Raw genomic sequence first — 26150 nt, forward strand, 5'->3', positions numbered from 1 at the left:
CTGTTCCTTTTTCCATTTTTATGTTCTAAATTCTTTGCGAATTTTAGAGGTTTTCTATTTTTTGTGTGCAATTTGAAAAAAAAGTCATAATCGCTGATAAGTGCGGTCTACGAGTATATGCGCTGCCATTCATTACCCTCAATCCGGTGCCGAAATATGTGCAGAATGCCGTCGCTCTCCTCCCCGTTCCACCTCAGCGGTTCCCTGCCAACCATATGTGTGCGTTGATGCAAATTTTATGGCCACAGATACGAGTAGGTAGTGAATGCGCACTAGGGTGGTCCAGAAATGCATGTAAAAAAAATGAAAGTCGGAATTTTTATGCTCTCACCCCTGCGGATTGTTCTATACCGAAAAAATACCCTTATTTTTTTATTTTGAAGTCAAAAAAAAAAATTTGAGGTCGCTCAAAGCGCTCAAAGCTTTCTAGGTCCGCCCTAGAAAATACCAGAAAAAGCAATGGGGGCGGGATAAATAAAAAATATTTAGCATTGAAAAATGGTTAAATAAACAATTGGATATTGTTATTGGAAGCCTCCTGAAGAGAATCACAGTATTCCGATCGAAAAATATTGATTTTCAAGAATTCCATACCATTTCCACAAAAAGTTTTTATTCCCCTATATAAAATACTTGGAAAACTTTGAGTGCCCTTTTTTTGAGTTCAAAATAAAAAATAGGGGTATTCCGTTAAAACAATCCTAGGGAGTGAGAGCATAAAAACTCCGACTGTACTTTTTCACATGAATTTTTATGCCACCCTAATGCGCACACATGTCAGTATATGTGCGTATATGTCCGTTTGTATGTGAAAAGATAGCACAATTTCATTCTCAGATTTCTTAGCTTTGATTTCCCTCAGCCACTTTTGCACTGATCCTTTTTTTTGGTAATCATTCAACCTCTGACTCTACATATTTCCTTTTATTTCTCGGCAAGTTTTTTCTTTTCAGAGCTTTTGCATTCGGCCCTGAAAAATATTAGCTTTCGTCGCTATTGTTATACGCCGCCGTTGGGATTAGAATATTAAAAGTTATTGAAAAAATCGCTGACAAAAGAAGAATAAATATTTGCGAACGCTACAGAGGCGTAGCAAGAACAACAACAAACACATTCCAGCCATTTCTGGTACCATTCATACATATTTTTCCGTTGCTTGCAAATTATTGCCTACTCGTGCCGGCAGGACGCGCGCACACACACATGCACATGCACAAATACATACTTGCTAATATGAATGCAGTAGAAAATAATCGCAGAAGTACCTCTTTTATGTTGCATTTTAATTTCGTTTAAATTGCTTTTGATATTTATTGTAAGCCATTTCAAGTGGTGGCAAAACCGACGGGTAAGAAAAAGGGGTAGATCGACTAGTTTCTGTGAATATTAATTTGAATTCATTGCCTAAGATATAACGGCATAATTTTCTGACTCATGTGTGCCGATAATTTGGTATACTTATCTTCTAAATATGAGGCGATGAAAGCGAAAGAGGTTCGTGAAAAAACGCAGGATTTTTAGTGATATCCTGCTGTTAACTGGACCTCATCTGTCGAAAAACCATTTTTTTTAGAATTCTGATATCTCTTCTCTTCTGCTATTACATATCGCTAATAACTTGCTTTTCTTGTTATTTTTTGGCCTAATAAATCATTTCAAAAAATTTTTTTACTAAGATTGAGGCTGTTTTTTATGAAAACTTATTGTGTAAAAATCAACAATAGTTTATAAATGGTAGCTACTATTTCGGAGATCACCACAACTCCTCATCGGACTTCTTCAAGCTAGCAAAATATTAAAAAAATTTTTAAATAAAGAAAGGGTATTTTTATTGGATCGAAAAATATTGTTTTCGCGAATTTAATACCATTTCTACGAAAAGTTGTTGTTGTTTTTTTCGATATAGAACAATCCTAGGGGGTAAGAGCATTAAAATTCCGACTTTACGTAGTTTGGACCACCCCTAATTCTTGATTCATGGAAAACGGACTTCTAAGCGAAGGAACTCTGTGGAGTGAGTGCAGGCTTCTTCATTTGTTAATGTGTAATATCTCACTAACTACAGTTTTCACAGGACATTGGACCCTGGGCCCTCACGCAGCAAGACTAGGACTGGAACACAACACGTCTTGTCGTAGCTGCAATTCATCAGATCCAGAACAAAACGGTGGAGCAGCTTCTGTGAAACGGCCTAGCACAAGGAAATACCAGCATTAGATTTCTAGACAAACCTTTCATTTGCAGCTTAACAGAAACATATGCAACTTGTAAGGTTCTTAAGCTCCAACGGCTGGATTTACCATCACGTAAATCCTCCACTGGTACTTGTATAAAAAATTCAACGGTCGCAAAACCTGTTGGTGATATTTATGGGTATATACATATGTACAAATAAAAAATAATTTTGAGTGATGGAAGTCTTTATTTCGACATTTTCAATTGTTTACGTAAAGTGGAAAGGATGTTGTCCGTCAAGTGGGTGCCGCTTAAAAGCCTGATTATGGCAACTTAACTTAACATAACGGAACGTAGAACTTAGAGAATCAAAATGAAACAGATTTCGACGTGGCATTAAGTTACGTTAAGTTTCGGCTGTTCAATTATAAGCAACACCCATTTAGTAGAATTTTTAAGAGAGAGCCGTAAGTTACGTTAAGTTGCCATAATCAGACCATAAGAGCTGCGCATTTTTGACATTAACTTCAAGCAACCCCAAAGAAAGTAGTGATTAAGAAGAAGGGGGATTAAGTTTGCTCACCTTCTATGAAGCCATTTCCGTAGCCTTGCAACTTAGCTTAACTACATATCTTGTGTTAGCCGTTTCTAGAGTAAAATTATGTAAAAATTATGTTTTCTCATTGCCCGAAAAAGAAGGTTTTCAAAGGTTATCTGAAGTCAAGTATGTGTTATAACCGAACGAATTTGCTGCTGTTTTACACATGCAATTAATTTTTGACTTTTTGAAAAGCGAAAAATGAGAGAAGAATATGTTCTTCTAGGCAGGGCTGCAAACCATTCCAAAGATCTTAGTGAATAGTACTATGAATATATGAAGCATAAGATGAATATTGGCTTGCACGAGCTTTGATATAGATAACTTCCAAAGGTAGCTTGCCTGCAAGTTTCTTTAACCTTGAGCCCAAAAAAAAGAAAAGGAAATAGGTCCAGTCCAGAAAATAAAGTAAAATGCCAACAAAATTTTTTAAACTCAGTCCAAGTTTGACGAAAGTGAGTGGTTGCTAGAAGCGATGACCTGCTATAAAGCTATAACTCATATTGGGTATTTTGGTTTGGACCGAGGCGTGAGGAAAATTCCGCAAATGGTTGATCCCAAGTGCAGACAGATGCTTCTGCACTTTCCCCTTTCATTGTCTTCATGGGCACCCTTGCTTGTATTGCCAACCCATTAATGCCGAGTCGAGGGCTCTTTTTACTGGAGCATCGTTATCCATTTGTACGAAATGTCCAAGCCAGCGCAATAGTTATTTGAACATCCCAAACTCTTCTCACCTGTATTTCTCATCGTCTCTGTTTCTGCGCCAAAAAAAGGACGACTATAGATAAATAGGTAGCAAATCTGTTGGTCTAGAGAAAGCTATGTCGAGCTAAAGTAGCACCTGCTGGCATACATTTTTTTTCGCTTTATTTACTTCAACTTCATGGATTGGAGTAGAAACTCAGCAAAGATCTACTTGAAAGCAGAAGATTTAGCTCAGTAGATTTATTGTAACCAAGTTGAGTCTGAATGTAACAAATCTATTCGGCTTTTTAATACTAATTCCGACAGTTTGGATAATTCTGAAGTATTTTGGAACTTCTGGTCTATCCGATTGTTATTGGTGGTTTCCTGTTTAGCATCGGGGTTTCCAGTTTACTGCCGACAGGCTAAATAGATCAGAACTGAAACTCAAATATAGACCAAAGTGCCTTTGGCATTTTGACAAATTGACATTTGATGCATACATACACAGCTCTGAAGAAATCTTGACCGACCCACAGCGTTAAAGGTAAAGAAACTGGTCGAGAACAGCTTGCAGCAATGAAAAGATTTGAGAGAACATGTTTCTTACGAAAAGGTATCGATTTAAGTATATTTATGTATACTAATTTAGCGAATACAAACATAAAGTATGTACCCAGAATTTTTCGATTTAATTGCCTTCCCCAAACATTATTTTACACATCTCCTATCGCAGAGCAATCAAACGACATATTCACATACATATGAGCGTTTATTGAAAATATTATGACAAACATAATGAAATTATTTATCGAATTCACACCTTCAAAGCGAGATGAAATAGATAACAACCGCAGGGCGCATGTCATGGCGCTGGCAGCAATGGAACGAGCAATCAATCGCCCACATTTGAGCATAGATTAATACATACATACATACATATGTATATAAATTCGTGCATATATGTATGTATTTAACTATGTATTTGTAGGCCAGCACAATGTGCAGTAGGTGGAGAGCTACCCTGCAAAAAATGGGACTTATCCGGGATGACTCCGGGAGCAATCGCAAAGGAGCATGCGACTAATACCACTTTTGATCTTTTAATATGGAATGAACTGATCGCTTTTGTTCGGGCATGTCCTATGAAGAGACTAATTGTTCACCTTTATACCCGCACGGGTATAAAAAGCGACTAGTCACTTTTAAAAAATAAAAATAAAAATTTGCGCCAGCGGAGATTCGAACCGGGGTGCTCAGTTTTGTTAGGCGAATACTCTCTCTGTGTGCCAACGCCGCACATGAAATTTCATTGACCAAGAGCGTACATATCATGAAATCGTTAATAGTACCCGTTAGAGATGAGTTGCGGACTAATTGATCTCCAATTATACCCACAAGGGATGAGTCGAGACTAGTTGACCTCCATTAGTACCCGTATGAGTCTAGTTGGGACTAATTAATGCCTAATTGTACCCGATTGAGAGTAATCTCGGAATACTCTCTTTAGAGATTAGTCGCACAATTTTTTGCAGGGTAGTTAATTCAAGTGTTACAAAAATTGTTGCCAGATTGATTTAACACACCAAATTCAATTTAGGCAAATATGAAACTAAAGCAATTAAAACTGTAACTGTATCATAGTGTGTGTTCGTATGTGTATGTGTTTCGATTTATGTGTGTGTGTGAATTTATTCATCTAAATACTAATCCATAAACAGGGCGTAAATAAACAATAACAGGACGAGACTTACACCAGCAGACAAGTGTTAAATAAAATATTTTCCAAAAATTTCGTGCTCACATCTACATACATACCCTACATATGTACATAGTATGTACAAAAATACATATTTAGTAAGCTAGTGTATATGTGTGTGTGGGACTGCAACCAATTTATTTTTGGATATCTACCATAATTAAATGATAAACTAATCTGCTTATTTAATCAGAAGAACGAAAAGCGAAAAATTAAAATGAGGAGTGGGTTTAAAAAGGGTTGAAGAAATGAGGCAAGGAAAAAAGGACACTATTCTTTGTACGTAAAATGTAAATGAATGGATAATACATACATGATTAGAAATCGCAGTGGTCTTGAAAAATCCATTCCTTTTTATCTCTTCTACTCTTGCGCTGTGCCATATTTTCCCATTAAAATTTGTTCAATAATTAAATTTTTGCACATTTCTAACACACTGCCAACGTGGCCCAAAAAGGTGCAAAATGCTTACATAAATCAAACACTAGCAACAACGTTTCTACACCATTCCAGTAGCCGATGTATTCCTCAACAGTATTTAGTTGCATGAACCAAAAGAAATTGTTTTCGTTAGTTTCCATCAGCACCTCTTACTCCAAGTAGTGGTTCATCGTTGACACTATGCAAATAGTCAGATTCTTAGCTGCGAAAGGTAGCCCGCAAGGGGGAGTGTTATCTGGCCCTGACGGAAACTAATCGGACGGAGCTGGGGCATCAGATCTAAACTGGTAAGTTGGATGTCACCCTCAAACCCATTCTAATTTATGCTGCACCCATCTGATAGAAGGGGGCTGAAGTGAAGGCCACGGCGGTCAAGCTCAGCTACAACTACAAGCCTGCGTGGGCGTCACTGGCGCGATGAGAACAACACCAACCGCGGCTCTAGAGGTACTTCTTGACTCATTGGGTCATGTAGAGAACAAGAAGCTTATACACTTCCACCCATAGGATTATAAATGAAGAAAATGGGCTGCGCATGCGCAACTAAAAAACACATCTACAGCAGAGTGGCTCCCCGCTCTTAAGGCGCATGAGGTGAACTCAAAGCTGGGTTGGGACTGCCCTCTGATGTTAATACTTATCGCATCCAGGAACCGGATATACCTGGCAGATATTCTCGTCATAAATGGGGGTTGCACAGGGATCCATAGGCCCAGGACCCTTTACAGGTCTGCCATGGAGCCCCTTAAACAAAATTACTATATCTGGAGGAAGAACTAAACGCAATATTACTGGATAAATACGTCAGGTAGCGGACAGGACAAGTCCTTCATTCCGGATCCATCAATAAGGAGCACCGAAGAACTCCTTCACCTCTGTAGGGTGATGAAACACTTGTGAAACATGGGAGTTTTTAAGTCTGATCAGTGTAGGTTGTGCAACGGAGAACAGGAAACAGCAGAACACATTATGTGACACTGTGAAGCACTCACTAGGACTAGATTTTGCTTTCTAGGATCACCTAGCGAGGTTTCTTACCAATACGTGGATCAAAGATGACCTGTAGTTGAATATAGGTATGTTTCAATAGATTGTTTTCGGTCGCGGTAACTAGGTGATCCAATCAGATCTAAGATACAGGTTTAATGTTGCAGCGATATTGCATCGTCGCCAGCTGGAAAAAAATTGTCCAAAACCTTCCTTCGTCCATATTTTGGAAAGATGTTTAAGCAAGCACCTCTCGAGAGATCTGTTACATATTTGAATCGTGAAGGATCTCCATTAACGCTACTTCCTGGAAATACTTATTCCATTATTGCAGTAATAACTGTTTTCCCGCGTGAAGACACCCAATCACCCTATAAGTTAATTTTTCATTTCTAAAACCTATCCTCCTTTCATATTAGAGTAGAAACGTCAAGCCTGAGTCAGAAAATGTTAGTGGTTATTTTCGATTGACCGGCCTGACTTAAGTATGCGTTACCATTTTAATCTCTGGAGACCAAAAAAGGTTAGAGAAACAAGCTCTCTTTCAGGTACTCACTCATGGGGCTCCTCACTCATCACAGACTAAACGCCAAAATATGTAGGGTAAGTCCTGATTTTTAATACAGTCGAAGCAGTGAATTTCCTGACTCTGCGGTCGGTTAATTAAGTTAATAGTAAACAATAAAATGGCGTGTATGTCGATAACAGGTTTGAAACGCTTCAACCCCAACAACAACAACAAAAAACTGTAGAGCGACAATTGTACGGACGAAGAGCTCAAGTTTTACCGTGATAGCCTCATCAATCTGTCTTAAGGAGACAGTCAGGCCTAAAGTTAAGGACTCCTTGTGACACCACGACTGGCAATTTAACTCCTCTTTGCTTAACCACTTCGATTTCCTGTGGATATCATTAGGCATCTTAAGTTTATATCTGCTCCTTCACATAAGTACCTAGGGCGCCAAAAAGGGTGATCAAACATAGCATAACATTTGAGGTGGGGTCACCCGCCTTGAACGATTGTTTTTCTCTCCCCAAAGGCATTTACCCTATAAATCCCAAAGAGAGGATTTTCTGGTCCAGTTTTCCTAAAGGCCTCTGGTATGACGATATTGACCGCTCCTCAATGCCATGAAAGGCTTCTCGCACAGTTTTTGAAGCTGGGTCTAGATACCCAGTAGGAAATACTGATTAGTCTGTGGTAAACATGAGACTAGTTCCAAGAGAAGTTGTAAAACCAGACATTTTAGACTTCTTAAGATAGCCGATATGATTATAAAATTCCGTTGATTTATTTATTTCTCACTGTGTTTAAACACTCTGCCCACACCTCACACGCTCTCTCCACTCTGTCTGTCACATAACCAGTCTGTGATGTGCCGTTGAAAAATATTTTTGTCAGCTGCTTTTCATATTAGATTTACTGTTATTTACCTGCTCGTTTTTAGCCGATTTTGGTGCTTACTCAGCTTCCATTCGATCCTCTCCCATTTCCAAACGTATTCGCTTGTGTTTAGAAAAGTAATTACCTTAAACCCCCAACAATATGTACACCATCCAGAGTACTTCCTCTCTACAACATAGCATTTTTAAATACTTGCATTTGCTAGGATAATGCTCTGTAGCACCTGTGCACCAGCACCACTAACCCCATCTATCTTACTGCAGCAATTGAAGCCGTAAGTCAGCTCAAAGCGCACACGGATGCTTGCCACATCAGCTGGCCGCTCATACCTCCACAGCGACGCCCAAAACTATACACTATTATTTTGCAAAATTTATGTTGTATAAAAACTATTCGAAAGCTTCGCAACATTAGTATGGAATCGGGTTATTTCTGTGAAGTGGAGTGGAGGAGTAAATGGCAGAAAATGCTGCACCACAAAATGTCATTTTTCAAAGGAAAATCGTTAGTGGTCAGTTGTTTCGGTTGATTGTAAGCCACACCCGACACCTCATTCCACTCTGTTTTATAGTTTTTAATAGTTTTTCGCTTTGTGGCACATCCACACATTCGCTAACAAGCATTTCAATAGGTGTGTTTACATCCTTACCGTACATCCTTAGGTCAGGTGTCGGCACAGCGTTTTTGCATGAAGGACATAGGCAAAGAGCTCCTGTGTCACATGTGTTCCCCACACAAAGAATGACAGCTGAACGTGAGGTTCGTTTCAAAGCATTTCTTATGTTTTTATGGAAGTACAAAATTACCCAAAATTATTTCTCTGAAAATATGCAAAGAAAAACTATCAAATTCTACTAAAGAGAGAGGACATTTTATATTTAAACCTTTTTTTGTTTGATGTGGGAAATTCACCTTGGTGTGCTTTATAATGACAAAGGGAACATTGGTAGTTGAAATATGTGAAAAATTAATACCAAACTATTCAGGAAGCACAATTATGGCAAATATCAAATTGAAGTTATAATTGTGGAGTTGGAAATAGGTTTTTTGTATATTTTATAAAAAAAAAATTAAATTGCTATGAAAAAATCGATAAATCACATTGAGGCTCATTTGGTGTAGCAAAAAACAAAACCCTTTAAAAAGTAAACAATTCTTTTAATTTTTCTTTGAACCCACATTTTTCAAAATTGACTTGACTTAGTCTGTAAGGAGTTAATTTAATATAAAAAAAACCCGAAACGCGTTTACCGAGGCTATAAGCATGCCATGGCCTTCAAAGTAATTGTCTCAAAGCCTTTCCTGAAACTGAATGATTTCATTGATTCAAACAACCCTAATTAGAGGTTATTCTCTTCGTACCTCTAAAATTCGTCGAATATAAATCTTCTCCAAAAATGGATGCGAGAGAGTTTATAAAAATGATAGTTCTGCCAAATATGTGGTAGTAGTTGAGAAGAGTTCATGTGATCGGGATCTATGGAAAATAAGAAGCCCTAAAAATTATTTAATTGTTTGACAATATGCAGATATAGGTTTCTTTGTTCCTATCCAACCTTTATTATTTTCCGTACCGCTTTTACTCAAATGTTGTCGGTCAATATATACAAAGTACTTTCAATACTCGGCTGGGTTAGCTTACAATGGGCGACACTGCCTTGTGGAACTCATTCAGACTCAGGGTCGTTTGTGATTTCGCCTGGGGTTTACAGTTATACCCGTTCCCCTACAAGGCAAACAAGTATGTTACTGCTCTGAGATCGTGCATTCAGTAACTGCCGATAACTTTTCTTCTCAGTTGGGCTAACTCAGCGGCAGAGTTTCTTTTCTTGAGTATGAGGAAAAACCGTATTTTTTACCTCTTTTCGTGCTTTTTTTTAATTTAATGTCCCCAAAGCTGGTATGGTCAATCAACACTGAATATGAAGAGAAAAAATGCACACCACTCAAACAGCTTCGGGAGGTTAGAAATAAAAGAAGCTACAATTTTACTAGCAGTTTCAGTGCTTTCGAAAAATATTTAAGTGTCATTCTAAAAGCGACATTTCAAAGAAGTTGATATTTGCTTTTCTTTGCCAAAAATCACCGAAATATCAGTGATAAAATAAGAGAGTATTAAAGCGGCCTATCTTAATATCCCCTAATATGAAAATCCTCTCCAAAAAAACCAAATTCTATAAAATATATTTTTGGAGCATATCATCTATTACTTAAACCAAGTACATATAAATAAAGTTTTATATCGCCATATGCTTTAATTTTAAATTTCGTATATTTTTCCTATGATTAAAACTCTAATTCAGCCAGCGTCCCACCTCTACGCCAGCAACATCATTTAAAAATATACCTAACGTGTACAATATTTATGTTTGCATCTTGTAGGAATAAAATTTACATTAGAAATCTCTTTTTCATGGTTATAATAAGATTTCATGTTTCTCACAAACACATTTCACCAATCACCCCCACCCACCATTTGCAATAGCAAAGCAGCTTGTTTTGAATCGTAAAGTCAGCATTATTGCGCTGAAATAGTCTGCGGCACGCGCCCATCAAACTCGAACTAACAGTAGCGCATCTTGCATGGCTTGCCCACTCTAAATGTAATACCGTTAAATCTACCTTGGCTCACTTCGCCGACACCTTCCTACAGCGCGCATCTTTCCTGCTGCGGCGACATGCTAATAAGCTGTCATTAGTGTAGTCCTTTTGTATGGGGCGAGGAGCGAGCGGAGAATGCTTTTATATGCATTTTTTCTTCATTTGAAAATGTTTTTTATTTATATATACATATATTTTTTTTAAGCAGAAAAATTCCAATTCCAGCAATTCGTTACGCACGATACTTTCTACCCCCCATCCCTTATTTCATTCTTACGTGGCGCTTTGGCGGCTTTTAACGGGATTTACACCCACAACTTGACGTTTGAATGGGAGCCGTTGTGACTGCTTGACGACCATCAGTTCATTACCTTGAATTCACAGTTACTTTTAAATGTTGCGTACTACTCGCTGTACCCCCGCGGCTATGCTGATTTGTAAGAAAAAGTTGCTGCCTTGTAATATTTGGCGCTTTTTTTTTTGAATTTTCCCTGCTTGTTTACTATTTGTCTGCGCATTACTTACATACCTGATTTGCGTTGTCCTGGAAACAGCTGGTTTCGTGTTTTTTCCTAAGTTCTTTTTCTGCACACAAATAACGCTGATGGAGGTATCATTACATTTTTATTGTCGTACATAGAATTTGTTACGTTTTTTCTTGAATTTTTTTTTTCTCATTTTTCTACTAATTTTTATGTAGCCAATGTTGCCCGCGAGTTTTACAACTGCGCTGGTTATTTTATACAATTACCATGAATATTACCGCAACGACTTTTTGGCCTCATCTTGGCAGCAGCTAAGGGGCACAATAGATCATTTGGTCGCAGTGCATACCTCTACTTAATCTATCTAAATCTTGGCAGCAGCTGTGCCGACAGCTAATAGATATGAAACATTTTAGTGGTATTTGTGTCCTTTATTTTGCTTTAAGAATAAATTATCGTTTAAGCTGGTGAACTCCCCTCAGCTGGTAAAAATTTTAAAATGCTTTAAATACAATTGGATTTTCGTTGCAAAGCGGAGGTGTATACGAATATATTCAACGAATACAAAAACTATTCTTTCTTCTGTGATTAATTCATAGGCGTTTTTTTTGAAATTTTCGTTTTTCGAATATCGAATAAACCGGAATTTTTCATCGAACAAACCCGATTTTTTTCTTTTCATACATTTGACCTCTCAATAAAAGTTTTTAGTTCTTCGAATTTTGCAAGACTTTTTTGTGTTGAAGGTAAACCCCTAATAAATGTAGCTTCTCCTCCATTTTGTGTTCTACTTCCTGATGTTGTGACACAAAATGCACTTTTACTCGACCTTCGAAGAACCTTTTTTTAAGGCAGAAGTACACTCGGAGGTTTGCCATTGTCTGCCTAGGACAGACCGCTATTAGAAAAAACTTTTTTTGAAGTTGCTGGGACCAGAAATTGAACCATGGGCCTCCCGGGTGGCAGTAGGCACTTCGAAGTACTCGGCTTCAGCGGCAAGACCCCTACTCAAAGCTCTAAAAAAATGCAATAATTCAATATTAAAATGAGAACAAACTAGAATTTTTCATTGATTTTATTTGTTTTACTTTTGATCTAAAAAACCTTTAAACTTATTTTATTTTGCTCTTTTCTAAATAAAAGTTATCTTTACTGTTAATAGTTTTATTGCAATTTTTGGTCATGACTTCACACCAACATATGCATTTTCACAGTATGAATACTATGTTAAATAAACCCGGCGTATCCGGTTTTTGCTTAATTTCAAACTCGAGAACCGCTTTTTTCAAAATTGGAATTTCTCGAATAGCTCGAAAACCGGTTTTGGAAAACACTGAATAATCAAACAGAAATGTGGCGGCAGTGTGGAACATCCTATACATCGACATCTGCTGTTCTGTCAAAAACAGAAAATAATGGACTAATTTTTTGATGTAAAAGAATTTAGACTCTCGGTTTCCACAACATAACACGGCGGCAAAGAGCAGCTGATCGCGAGGATGCACTAGGTATAAGGCGAAATTCGGTCTGAATATCTTCTTCTTCTTATTTGGCACTTCAACCTTGTTCCGATTTGGGCTGAAAAGAAACACCTTTACCAATTGCCTGTTTCGTTTGAAAGGTTGTGCATTCCGAGCGGATACAGGTTCTTCCATTGTGTTCGTGGCCTCTTAATGCCACCCATTTTTGGTCTAAGGTGCTCCTATTCAAATGTTTGGATGTGTAATTATGTATAAGTAGCCCTGTGTGATATGTAACTCAGAGTAAACGATTTTCAATCATCATAATTAAAATTAAACTTTCAATGGCGAAGGGTTTAGAGGGCTATATCCAAAGAGACCCGCTCACCCGCCCACATTTTTTGTGTTGGAATTAAGCTATGAACTAAGGCCCCTGGGGTATGATGATCAATGCGAGCATCCTCTAAAGCTTAGCATCCAGAATTAGTCCTAAATACTCGTACCTTTTTTAGAAGAAATCTACATCAGAATTTCAGCAAAAGTAAATCGAATGGAACCATCTAACCATTTCCATCTAAACCCTCAATCGTATTCAGTGTTGTTTCCGCTTTCCTCAAAAATAGCAGTGAGAAGTACCCTGTAATAAAACGGCCAGATCATCTGTATAAGTCCGTGGGTATAGCTATAATATTAAGGGTGACGAGAAGATAATAAATTGTCTAAATATAGAATATTATTCCTTTGCGGACTTTGGTTTTGATAAAGATCAAGGATACCAAATCATTTCCTTAACTGATAGTAGATACTGTAACGCTTTCCAATCTGAGCTTTCTCGCGAATATTTTGGAAAGTTCCTCTATCTTGAAGCTGATTCTGGCTGTAGCGGATCACGGAAACAGGGTAAAATATCTAAAAACCAACACAAATGCTTAATTTGACTGGGTAAGCGATAGCTAACCTAATCCAATCTAAATTAGCCCAACAGTTACCAAAGCGAAAAATCTCTAAGCCAGTTTAAGGTGTATCCGAGCGTTTACGATATATTTTTATAAGGCACAGGAGGAAGTTATCTTGTGCTTACGCCTTCGTCAGTCAACGGCAATAAAAAACCATTCGTTGGTAAAGTACGAATTAAATATATTGCTCAGCAATTCAACTGCACTAATGCCTGATTAAAAATGAAAGAATTAATATTAATAGCATGTACTAAAATTCTGCTCTACCCTACCAACCTACAACTCTCAGCAAGTTAAAGAAAAGCGCAAATACTTATAAAAGAATGTGCTGTGCCAACTATTTTTTGATAAAATTGTTTTAATAAGGGACCGAACATAACAGTTATTGATGAAAACTGTCATGGAAAAATTCACTATGAAGGAAATGTTCTACAACCAAGTGAAACATACCAATCGATTTCGTTTTGCACCGAGACTCAAATTTGAAAATACATTTTTATTTGCAATTTTTATGCAAAATTTAAAAAAATAACAATTATATTTGATTTTTTTATTATAAATCCAAAATAACAATTATTTTTGATTTGTATATTATATGGTTTAGATAACAGTTATTGAAGAGTTTTATTTATAAAAGTCATCAATAAAAATCAGTCAGCGACTTTTACTTTTAAAAGTTATTAATATAAGTCAGTGACCGACTTTTATTTTTTAAATCAATCATATAAAAGTCATTAACCTTTTTCGCAGTTAAGAAGGTGTTGGAAAACAAAAGTTTACTACGACTTATTCAATTGACTTTTATAAGTATGATTGAAAAAAGAAAGATCAGTGACTGATTTTTATTTATGACTTTTATAAATAATAGTCTTCGATAACTGTTATTTAAGACACATCATTTAATAATCAAAAATAACTGTTATTTGCACATTATTTAAATAAAAATCAAAAATAATTGTTGTTTTCGATTTATAAAATAAAAGTCAGAAATAACGGTTATTTAAAGAGTAATTAAATAAAAATAAAAAAAATAATTGTGAAAGAGTGATTTTTTTTAATAAAAGTTGTAACTGTTACGGTCCCTGGTTTTAATCCTTGAGTTCATTAAGAATAATCAGTAAAAACACCAGCCATTATTTTGTGTTTAAATACCAATAATTTGCAGTTAATGTAGCGCAAAATTATTTCTGTACATCAATTTTCTGCATTGAAAATAATAAAATAAAATTAGTAGACATTTCACTGCGACGAGCGAGTACCCATTGGGAATCCATGGATAATAAAAACATCAACAGGAAATTTAATGGCATTTATTAATTTAATTGTAAACAAAAAATAATAATAATGGACAATAATAAAAACGAAAGAGAATTTAAAATGTCTACCGCAAGGCAAGCGCGCGGCCTCTACGCAGACCAGACCCATTTGGCCCGGAGTAAAGCCGTTAATGCAATAACATTAACGTCAAGAGCCGTCACAGGTTCAAAACATTTCGCAAATCTAATGAGCCTTAACGGCATAAAATGGGTGGGAAATTTCATAAGTAAAAGCAGAGGAAGAGCAGGCGAACAAAGTACCGCGAAAAACTGAAAAATTTACACCCAAAAAGCGCAGAAAAAAAAATGCTGAAAATGCAACAAAAAATAAAAAATAAAAATAGACAAACCAGAGATTAAGAAAAAAGGTCATGAAGCAAAAATTGACAGCTCACTGTTGCAGAACCGGAAAAAGAGTCAAATTAAAGTGGAATGCGCCGCGCTGGCTGTTGGCATATTGAAGGCGAACACAGAGCGCGCCAAATGTCGACAAATGCTTCGAAACAAACCCAAGCGTGTCGGACACGGTGTCCCAAACTCGGACGCCGTAGTTTACACAAATGAAAAAAAAACGAACGCAGTAAGGGCGCGAAAACGCAGTCCGTCGCGGTGTCAAAGGCAAGGAAGTGTTAGTCAGTCATTTAGGGTGTGAAATTGAGAATTAAAATGTCCTGCATACATATTACACATACTTTTTAGTATTTATGCTGTGCGGCGCTTACTCTATTTTCATTTCAATTCATCTACACGCTTGTCTATTCCGTCCGAAATTCCGCAAGCAGGGGGAATTGCCCCACCAGCGAGGTCGCCGCCACATCATTTTGACTTTGCAAGTATTTTAGGGTCGCATTCCGTTTTCTGTGATTTTTGCTCCTTATTTCCGTCGGTTTGTTGTTCAACTTTGCTATTTTGCATTGTAATTTGATTGTTTTTGTTTTGCTATTTTGTTGTTGCCGTTGTTGCGTTCGTTATCCTTGTTGCCTTGGCATCAAAACTCGTGTAGTGGGTGATGTGGTCTTCTGTTCTGTTTCGTTCGGTTGCGCGTTGCTTTGTCAGCATGTTTTAGTTAATTTCCATGTAAATTAAGTAATAAAATGTACCGTTTAATGTTTAAATTAATGTCCCGCGTTAAATTTACATTGTTCGCCAAGTCGTTAATTGCAATGATTTCATCTACATTCATTCATTTGCCATTCATTTCTATTTTCTTGTAATATCGTTAGCAACTAACTATGTTTTGGATGTTTGTATGCATGTATGTAAATAAACAGTTAAATATTTATGTTGTTTAGATTGTTTTGTTATGTGTTGTCGCTGCATTGTGTTAATAATTTGCTAAAGATTATTGGCTGTGCGAATAAAATTAGATTTGGGCGAATGTTCAATTGGTGCTGCTGGTGCAAAGGAGCGCTGATTCACGTCCTAGAAGGATATCCGAAAATGTAAATAAAAATAAACAGGTATAATGCCAATATACTTAGTAGGATTGGATGACCATATTTTTCTGAATGCTTTCTTAGTATTCGGTTGACAAACTCAATATATTTTAGATATTTAAAAAATAAAACAATAAATACAGGGTGATTCAATAAGATCACAGAATTTCTTTTATAAATAAATCACAACGAAATTTCTCGAAATATTTTTATTTTTTATTTTTATTTCATTGAGTTTGTTAGTCCATGACATTTATGTTTGAACCACAATATCAGTTAAATACTCGCCACGACGACTTTGGCAAACTAGGATGCGCATATCAAAATTTTTCTAGAATCTTTTAGCATTGTTTGGGCTATTTATCATAAAGTTAGTCAATTTTTTGGGTGTAACAGAATAAGAGATCGCGCGACCTGAAAGATTTTATGTATCTCTTAAAGAGCGAGTCCCTAACCCAGCGTGGGCAAGATAGCTTCGTCTTCGCTAATGAATCCCAAAAGGGCCCTGGTTGCCGAATCCCTTATAAAAAAGTGTTCAACCATTGAAGATTTCAAATAAATCAGTCTTTGTCTGGCCAAAGCCGGACAGGGACAGAGGATATGCTCCGAAGTTTCATCATCCTCGATCCTCGTGGTGCCAGTGGAATCGCAATTTGGGTGACCGCTCAGGTACCCAGAAAGTAGACTGATGCCATTTCTATTTGCTAAAACAATATCGTTTCTGTTGAAAGGATCGCCGAAGAGCCTGACCTATCTAAGGCCTCCCACCGCTCCCCAATACTTATTGCATTTAGAGTGACCCACTCAGTAATAATGGAGGACCAACTGAGACCACAGAATGGTCCAGGTCACGAAAAGGCAGTTAGCGATCCTTCTCGCGTCAACTCGTCGGCGACCTCGTTGCCTCTGGGTACACAATGGCCTGCTACCCAGCACAGTGTTACCATGTTTTTGGGTGCTTACATTTTTAGCGTGTCAAAGCAAAGCAACGCTAACCAGCTTGGATTTCATAGACCTGTTTGAAAGGGACCAGAAAAGCGCCCTTTAAACCCTTTTCAAGGTTTAATTTTTCTCAGTTTAAAATCGCGACTACTTCAGCATCACACACCGTGCGTCATTTGCTTATGGGAATTGCAAGTTTGCCCCAAAAATACCTCCACCTGCTCTATCCTCCTTCCTTGAACCGTCAGTGTACCAGTTTACGTATCTGATATCAGGTGCAGGCCCATTTGCCCAATCTTCGCGATCGAAATAAATAAACAAACTTTATGTCAAAGCAAATCTCTATAGTCATGGAATTAGAGATTCCGCATTTTTCCAACCCTGGTATCTTACCAAGAATACCGACATGAAGCTGCTTCGAGAAGAAGCCGTCGTTAGATAGTCGAAGTTGCAGCTCCTTTCTAGCTGCTGTTTCCTGGATAAAAATATGGAGAGGAGTCCATTCCAAGAGCGACTCTAGAGCCGAAGTTGACCAGGTTCCTATAGATCCAGTGACGGGTAGGCATACCAATCTTTGCAATTTGTTAAGGCGAAGTATGGCAGTTTTTGCAGTGTCTTGTGCCACCATGCTTTGCCTGCATAACACACGGGAGATTCACTCTATCACACATACATACATGAAACGTCAGAGAGAGTACTGCCGAATATTCCCGTAGCTATAATTGCCAGGCCATCTGCGTATCCCAGAATATCGTAACCACACTCACGTAGTCTGATTAATAGGTCGTCCACCACAAGTGACCAAAGCAAGGAAGAAAGGACCCCTCCCAGTGGGCAGCCTCTCACGGCTCTGAACCTCACTTGAGTATTGCCCAAGGACGACGTAATTTCACGCTCACGAAGCATACCGTCGATGCAACCAACAGTAGAAGGGTCTAAACCTCTTCGGATCAATGCCCTTGAAATAGATCCATAGGCAGTATTGTCGAAAGCTCGCTCGATGTCCAGGAAGGTTCACACGGCAATCTCCTAGGCCTCGAAGGCACTTTCGATCCTACTAATCAGATACTATAGGGTCGATTTCCCTTTGACATAAGCAAATTGTGTGTGGTGTAATGGAGTGAAAGTGTCTCTGTAATGGCTTGAGAGTGAAGGAAGTAAGGCTAATAGGTCTGTATGATTTAGTGAAGTCAAGGGGACTGTTGCCCGATTTCGGAGTAATAAAAAGGGGAACCTATTGAAAATTTAGATTCGTTCTTGCGAGCAACTGTCTTATGTCGATTTTCAAGACCTCATCCAATTGGAATTAGCACATAATTAGTATCATAAAACAACAATTTATCCTTAACATGCGAAAAAGCAATGTTCTGTGTGTCTCCACATCTGTTTTCTCCAACGCTCCCCACATAAAAGAGAAATAAAACGAGCAGAAAAATTTACTGTGCATAAATAATATTCCCATGTTGATACAAAATTTTGCTGCAGCCGAAGAACAAGAATTTCTATTGTCTTCTTATGGTGTATATTGCTTGTTATTGTTGTTATTATGCTGTTGCAACTGCTGCTGCTGTTGTTACTTCTTTTATCAACAACCACAAATCAAAAAGAATTTCACGAACGCTTTTGGCGAAATTGCAAAATTTTAGTAGATATATACTTAAGTATATACATATGTATGCAGGTATTCGTAGATATGTAAAAGGAGAAGCGGGCAGCAGCAAAGAATTGGGTGTTGTTCCAATGTACTCGTACGTATGTAAGTATTTGTGTACCCTAGCGGAGCTTGGAAAGCATGAAAAATAGCAAGAAGAAAACTTGAGGGAGATGCAACTTGCAAAACATAGAAGCAGAAGTGCGGCAGTGGTCGTGGAGTTGGAGTTGTGGTGGAGGTGGCAAGGCAGGCAAACGGGGCACACACAGCACAGAAAGCCCATAAGAAATACAGGAGCAAATTTAAATGTATATATGTATGCCACAAAAAAAAATATGGCCGCTGCTGCCACAACGACTCAACCGAAAAAATAAATAGAACCAAATCAGTGTTTTAGTTGCCACATTACAACAGCAGCCACTGCAACAACAACACCAAGCATGTTATGATAGAGTTCATGCTGCCGTGAGCGAATTTGTTTTCGTTCTTTCTTGCGAAGTAAGAAATTTTGCAACTGAAGAAGCCGTTTTCGGAGGCTGTAAACCCACCTACTTACTTGCCATTTCTTCTTTTTTGTATATTTTTGGTAAGCCGCAAAACCTCGCCTGCTTCAACTACTGCTGCTGCAGCTCCCGGCGACGAGCATAATTTTTGGACTATCGACAATCATAACAAAAACATGGTTATATGAGATAAAGCTGTGCTGCTGTCGCTAGCTGCGCCTGCATTTGCATGTTGCACGTGGGCAGTTAGTTGGTAGTTGCATGGGCGTTGGGTAGCAAGTTAGAAGTCTACGGTATGTGTTCTTGAGATTTTTTTTTTCTGGTGTGGCCACTTGAAGCATCTATAAAGCGTTGCAAGTAATTATGGGCTAGCGAACGGTGGGGCATCTTAAACGTGTACATAGAGAGTAGGATTTGTTGTTAGGAGCTGTAGACAAGAAATAGAAGGCCTTTCTAGTGCAGGATAGAGTTTTGCCAACTCCAATATGCCAGCATTGAGCGCTGAGATAATTTTGTGGAAATCGGACAAAAGTGTTTCGAATAAACTTTTTTTTCCAAATCGATGGCTGAGTGGAAGATCGACCTATCTGGGCAGCCAGTTCGGAAACGCCCTATCTTAGAACACTTTAAGTCTCACATATGGTGCGATCACTTGTGCTCAGTTTACGGACTTTACCACTTTATTAGTAGATCTACTAACTTTTTAGCTGTATTTTATTTTATACAATTTTTACGAACAATGGTTTGTATTGATCGCATATCTTAAGTTTTATTTTTATCGCACCGGTAGTAACGCATCTGTTTTAGGCCAGCTTTAAGCTCGGCTCGGTTCGTTTAGTCCAATATTTCTTTCCATACTGTACTGTATGCCTTCCAAATAGTAGATTAGCGCCTGGTCCTAATATAAGTTTGGTTCTTATGCAAACCAAATATTTCACCGCCTTGCCATTTCTTAAAAATTTCATACATACTATAATACGGTTCTGACTCGGGCGTCACTTTTCCCAAGTCTCTCGAAATCGAGAGAAAATGAAGAAAAATATTCAATATATTAAGAAGTGATTCCTGGCGGCTGTCTTAAGATACAATTCGCGCATTTCGATGCACTTCTCAGAGGAAATGAGTTGTATCTATTTATATCCAAGATTGCTTGGTCGAACATTGGGACTCCCTGGAGAATTTACCGAGTCGTGTCAGCTTCTGATAGATACGCGTTGTGCTACTTTCCTAGTCTAGAGTCTTTTTTGGCGTTTTGTTCTTCATATTTGCAGGACGGGGACATTCGCCAAATGGTGGACCTTTTTTTCGCTTGTTCTAGAATCTAGATGATAGCTGCGACAATTTTAATTAAAGGCAGTCCCCTTGTTTGCCTTAAAGCTACAACCCTGTGCTTGCCGCTAATATTACGAATACTTACCCTGCCTGCCCTTGATGATCCCTTTAAGCAGATTTGAGGCCATTGTCCTCTTATAGTTAGGCCAGTGCTCTCAGGATATCTGGCAAGCCGGCATGTCTTACCACCTATTTTAATCCATTTCATAGAATAGTAGAGTAATTTCTCTTTGGATTATTACAAGAGTGCAACTCAGTAGTACTGATGCCTGCTCTGCCTTCAGCCTTCGCCAATTCTAATAATGCCCAGCAGTTTTTCTTTCTTTAAAAAAAAATAAATATATGTATTCCATTCTCGCTGCTCTAAGTGTAACCGCACTCTCCTCTTCATTTATATATTCCACTACTTTATTGCACTTCTCTCGATTTTTTGTTTTATTTTCCCTTATGCTCATTATACCTTTCATGAGCATGAAATGGTATTATAACTTTGGTCCGATGTTTGTAAGTACCAGAACAAAAAGAGATAGACCCATTAAAATGTATACTTATATGATCAGAACGTCGAGCTGAGTTGATTAATCCATGTCCGTCTGTCCGTCTGTTTGTATGCAATCTAGTCTCTCAGTTTTCGAGATATCCGGATCAAATTTGGTAGGTGGGTGTATTTTGTATAATGTATTAATCATTTGTCGGAACCGGAAGAATCGGACCACTATAACATATAGCTCCCATACAACTGATTGTTCAGATATGAGATTTTTCGTTATAACTTCTCCATTTATGCAGCTACGAACATGAAATTTTGCAGCACTTACACCCATTATCAACAGAATGCTTACAGTGAAAATTACAAAGATCGGGTCACTATAACCTATAGCTCCCATACAACCGATTGTTCAGATATACAATTTTTCGTTATAACTCCTCCATTTATATAGCTGGGAACAGGAAATTCCGCACTGTTTTCAATAATTATCAACAGAGAACTTACAGTGAAAATTAAAAAGATCGGATAACTATAACCTATAGCTCCCATACAACTGATTGTTCAGATATGAGATTTTTCGTTATAATTCATCCATTTATGTAGCTAGGAACATGCCATTTCGAGCTGTTTTCACTTATTATCAGCAGAAGCCTTACAGTGAAAATAACGAAGATCGGGTCACTATAACCTGCAGCCCCCATACAACTGATTGTTCAGATATGTGGTCTTTTATCATATCTCCTACATTTATGCAGCTAGGAACATGAAATTTCGCACCATTTTCTCTCATTATTAACAGAATACTTACAGTGAAAATAACAAGGATCGGGTGACTATAACATATATCTTCCATACATCTAATTGTTCAGATATGGGATTTTACTGTAAAACTCCTTTATTTGAACAGCTAAAACCGATAAATTTCGTAAGATATTTTATAAATAATAATACAAAGTCTACTGAGAAAATCGTCAAAATCTATGCTGTATAAGCTTTATCTCCTATAGCACTGATTGTTCAGATACCAGTTTTTGCGATATATCTCTTTTATGTAGGAAACTAAACCCAATAAATTGTGTTACCGGTTTACATACCGATCACATAGCAGTGAAAATCACTTAGATTGGTGCCATATAAAGTATATCTTCCATACCTCTGATTGTTTAGATGCGATTTTTTATATAAGTATGTAACTCCTCTATCGATGTATGCAGATGTATTCAAAATCAGTAATCTGTCAAACTAAAATTTGCAGATGTTCATGAAAGGTATGAAGCCTTCGGCATAGCCGAAGACAGCGCTGCTCTTACTTGTTTTTCTTTGTTTTTTTTTAGTATTAGCGTCGCTTCAAGTGTATAATCAGCAAATTATCGGCCACTGTATTGGCGCTACTATCGGCACTCTCAAATCAGCAGCGGCTACCATTGCAGCAACACTTTTTAGCCGATAGACATTAGCTCTTCTATTGACGGTTAGTAGCCAACGCGTAGGTGTTTTATGGCAGGTAGCAAGACGTTCGAAACAGTTCGCTGTCGAACTTTTGGGTAGGGGCAAATTTTTAAAAATCCCACTTTGACCCATTTAAAGTGCTCCAATCGAGTCCAAATGTATGACCGACCCCCACTAACTTTGGACGGCCGATTCACCCATGCCAGTGGCACACCCCCTGGAACTCCCCTGGGGGATTCCGCATACAATCATTTCAAACAATCACCATTTTTGGCCTTTACATGAAAAAATCAGCTAAATGGCTATGTTTTTTCTTTATTTTTATTTATTTATTTATAATAATATTTATTATTTATTTATAATAATATCTATTTTTTCTCTTAAGAAATTTATTTAGTCAGAACATATGTAAATGAAAAAATTAATTTAAGTGAGTTATAGAAAAGAAACTAAAAAAAAATTATTGTTTGAAGTCTTTTTTTACTTTCAAGTCTGGGCAATTTCGCACGGCTCTCTAATGTCGTCGCCATAACAGCCTCTACATTTTCCGGTATAACCCGTTTGGAAACGCTAGCTAGCAATTGAACATGTCGTTCCGTTCCTTGTATGTGTGATGGAATTTTTGGATCATTAAACGGTGCATCATCTTGATTTAAATATTAGGGCTATTCGCGATTCGGTGTATAAGAGCTGACAAATTTATGCAATTGCAGAAATATGCCATGGATTGTAAGCGACCTTTATTAAACTGTAATGGCAAAGCTTTTGCAAAACAATTTTTGTGCATCAGCTTTGGTTTTGTTTATGAATGCAATGCATAGCATTTTTATGCTATGGATTTTCGGTATTGCAAATTTGCCAAGCCATGACAAATGCAAATGCGTGTATTTTGTTTGTGTATTGCAAATAATTTGCAATACAAATTTGCAATGCAATGATGCTAGGCCATTTGCACCGGATCGCGAATAGCCCTATTCATTCAATGTATGAAATGCTTCGCGTGAATGGTGGTTCAAATACGATATTTATATCATTCAAATTGATCATTTCCGTATAACTTGTGCAATTAAAGTTTATATCTGGTTTTTTATAAACTCTAAGTTCCATTGGCTCGTCATCGGTTCGATAGCGTAGAATTTTCTTGATGGCACAGTCGCGCTTTTCTTTGCTATCATCAAACAACATTGATAACAAGATATTTTCCGAATGCGCATAATATGAATTATCTTTAATTACTTGATTGACAATTTTGCGTAAACGAGGTTCTAGAAATCGTGACCAACCAATGAACTTGAAAAATAATGCACTGCCGTACACGACAGAGCTGTAATACTTGATATTGAAGTACATTGGCACATAACATTTAATTATAAATTCAACCAGAATTTTTAAATTTGCATCTGGATTTTCCGTTGTCACATATAATCGCAATAATCTAGCGGCCTTGGTGAGCCACCGAGAATGTACAATTTTCCCTGGTTTGATGTTAGCCAGATCCACCGGAACCACGCCGCTAGAAATTGCATGGGCCATGTCGTATAAGTACTTGGAATCGGTGGAAAATTCAATTTTTTCTGGAGCAGGGGGCATATTTTGCAACTCAATTTTCTGGAAGCCGTCCACCACCTGAAAATATATAATAATAAAATAATTAAAAATGGTTGACAATTATAATAAATGAGTGATAGCAATAACTTACCGGAAGAGTTTCACAAGTTTCGATTTGACGGCTCAGTTTTCCGGTTGCCGATCTTGGTCCAGTGCTGGTTGATTTATCCAAAGCTTCAAACAAATGCCGAAACGGAAGTTCGTTGAAGTGTAGAAGGCAAACGAACCAATGCATTGGTCTTTTTAACAGCAATTCAAATCGTCGTATAATTCCACCGTGTGGGCCAGTGTTTGTTGGCTCACCGTCAGTGCATATTCCAATTAATGCATCCAGTGATATATTTTTATCGTTGAAAAACCCATTTAATTTGGTTTTTTTGTATTCAGCGGTTTCATGTTCCAGTCTTACGTAACCAATTAATTCAGAATTGGGTTCTCTCAAAATAACAAGACGAGGTTCTTTTACCATCCTAGTATGATACTTCTCATCAATTTTATCTATCGTTAAAGTATCATCTTTTCTGCCATCGAATGAAAACGCTAACAAATTGGTATCATCTAACCGTTTGCGAAGCACTTCTTGTCTGCATTTCTCTTTTTCTCTGCGAACTTTCGATTTATCCTTGATGAGAGGTTTCCCATGCTTATCTTTAATTTTAAAATCTTGCAAAAGAGCGGTTCCCAATGCTGATGCTACTCTGTCAGGCACACCAAATCTGTCACATACCAAGGCAAAGTTAAAACAATCGTATCTCTCTGTGTATTGTGAACTTGTGCTTCTATCCATATCTTCTTGAACCGGTGGCGGTGCGTATGTTGAATCATCGGGATCTTGGTATGTTGGCATTGATGACATAGACGTTGCTTCTTGCTCTTCAGTTTCCATCACAAATGCATCCATTGTTAGTCTTCTCTGATTATGTTGATCGTGCATGAACTCTTTGAGGCGTTCGGGAACCCAGCCGCATGCACATGGAGCTGCCTTCAAATCGCATTTACATGTTCCAATGTAAAAAATTGTTTCCAGAGATTTTACATACTCTGTAAATTGTTGGGTGTTGTTTCTTCTCTTGATTTGCTCTTGATACTTGTCAAGCAATTTATTCAATTTATTAAATACACTTTTTTCAGCATTATTTCCATACCAAGTTTTTCCCAAATTCCAATCAACTTATCTTGTACTTGAATAGTGAATGATTTATGGGAAAACTTTTTTTGTTCTGTTTTAGCACGTTCGCTTAAGTAAAAATAATATCTCAAATATCCAGATGGGTTGGTAAATTAAGATCAGTTAAATCAGTAGACACACCAAAAACAGTAACATCATGCTTGGGTATATGACTCATTGGGTTTTCGATAGTTGTTGATGTAGTTGCTTCATCTTGCGGTGTAGAGGATGGTGGATTCATTGTAAACTTTTTGATTTGGAATGGTCACTTCACTTATTATTTTTTTTGAAATATTTTTTTATCTGAAATTAGCACTTCAACTTTGAGTTCTTCACAACGACTTAATGCATTCACAAAAACTGTTGCGTTATATATGGTCTACGAGACGAGGTAATAAGAACGAAATGGTAATTTCAATTCTACCTGCTGTGTCTTGTGGTGGCTTGAAAAAAACAACACAAGCAATTTTACGATCTGCAATTGTGTCACAGGGATACCTTCATTGTTTAAAAGGGTTGCGGTGCATTCCAGTGATACCTTAATTGTTAAAATGGTTGCAAAAAACGCGCATTTCTTAAGAAGGTGCCTTAAAATACCCACAAAAAGGGTTGTAAAAACAACCTTCATTTCTTAAGTAGGTGCTATAAAAAAACTACACAAGTAAGTTTACGACATGCAGCTGTGTCTTAAAAAACGCACA

Source organism: Rhagoletis pomonella, unplaced genomic scaffold (genome assembly GCF_013731165.1).
Source record: "Rhagoletis pomonella isolate Grant_MI unplaced genomic scaffold, Rhpom_1.0 Rhpom_scaffold_00006, whole genome shotgun sequence".
NCBI classification, from domain to species: Eukaryota; Metazoa; Arthropoda; class Insecta; order Diptera; family Tephritidae; genus Rhagoletis; species Rhagoletis pomonella.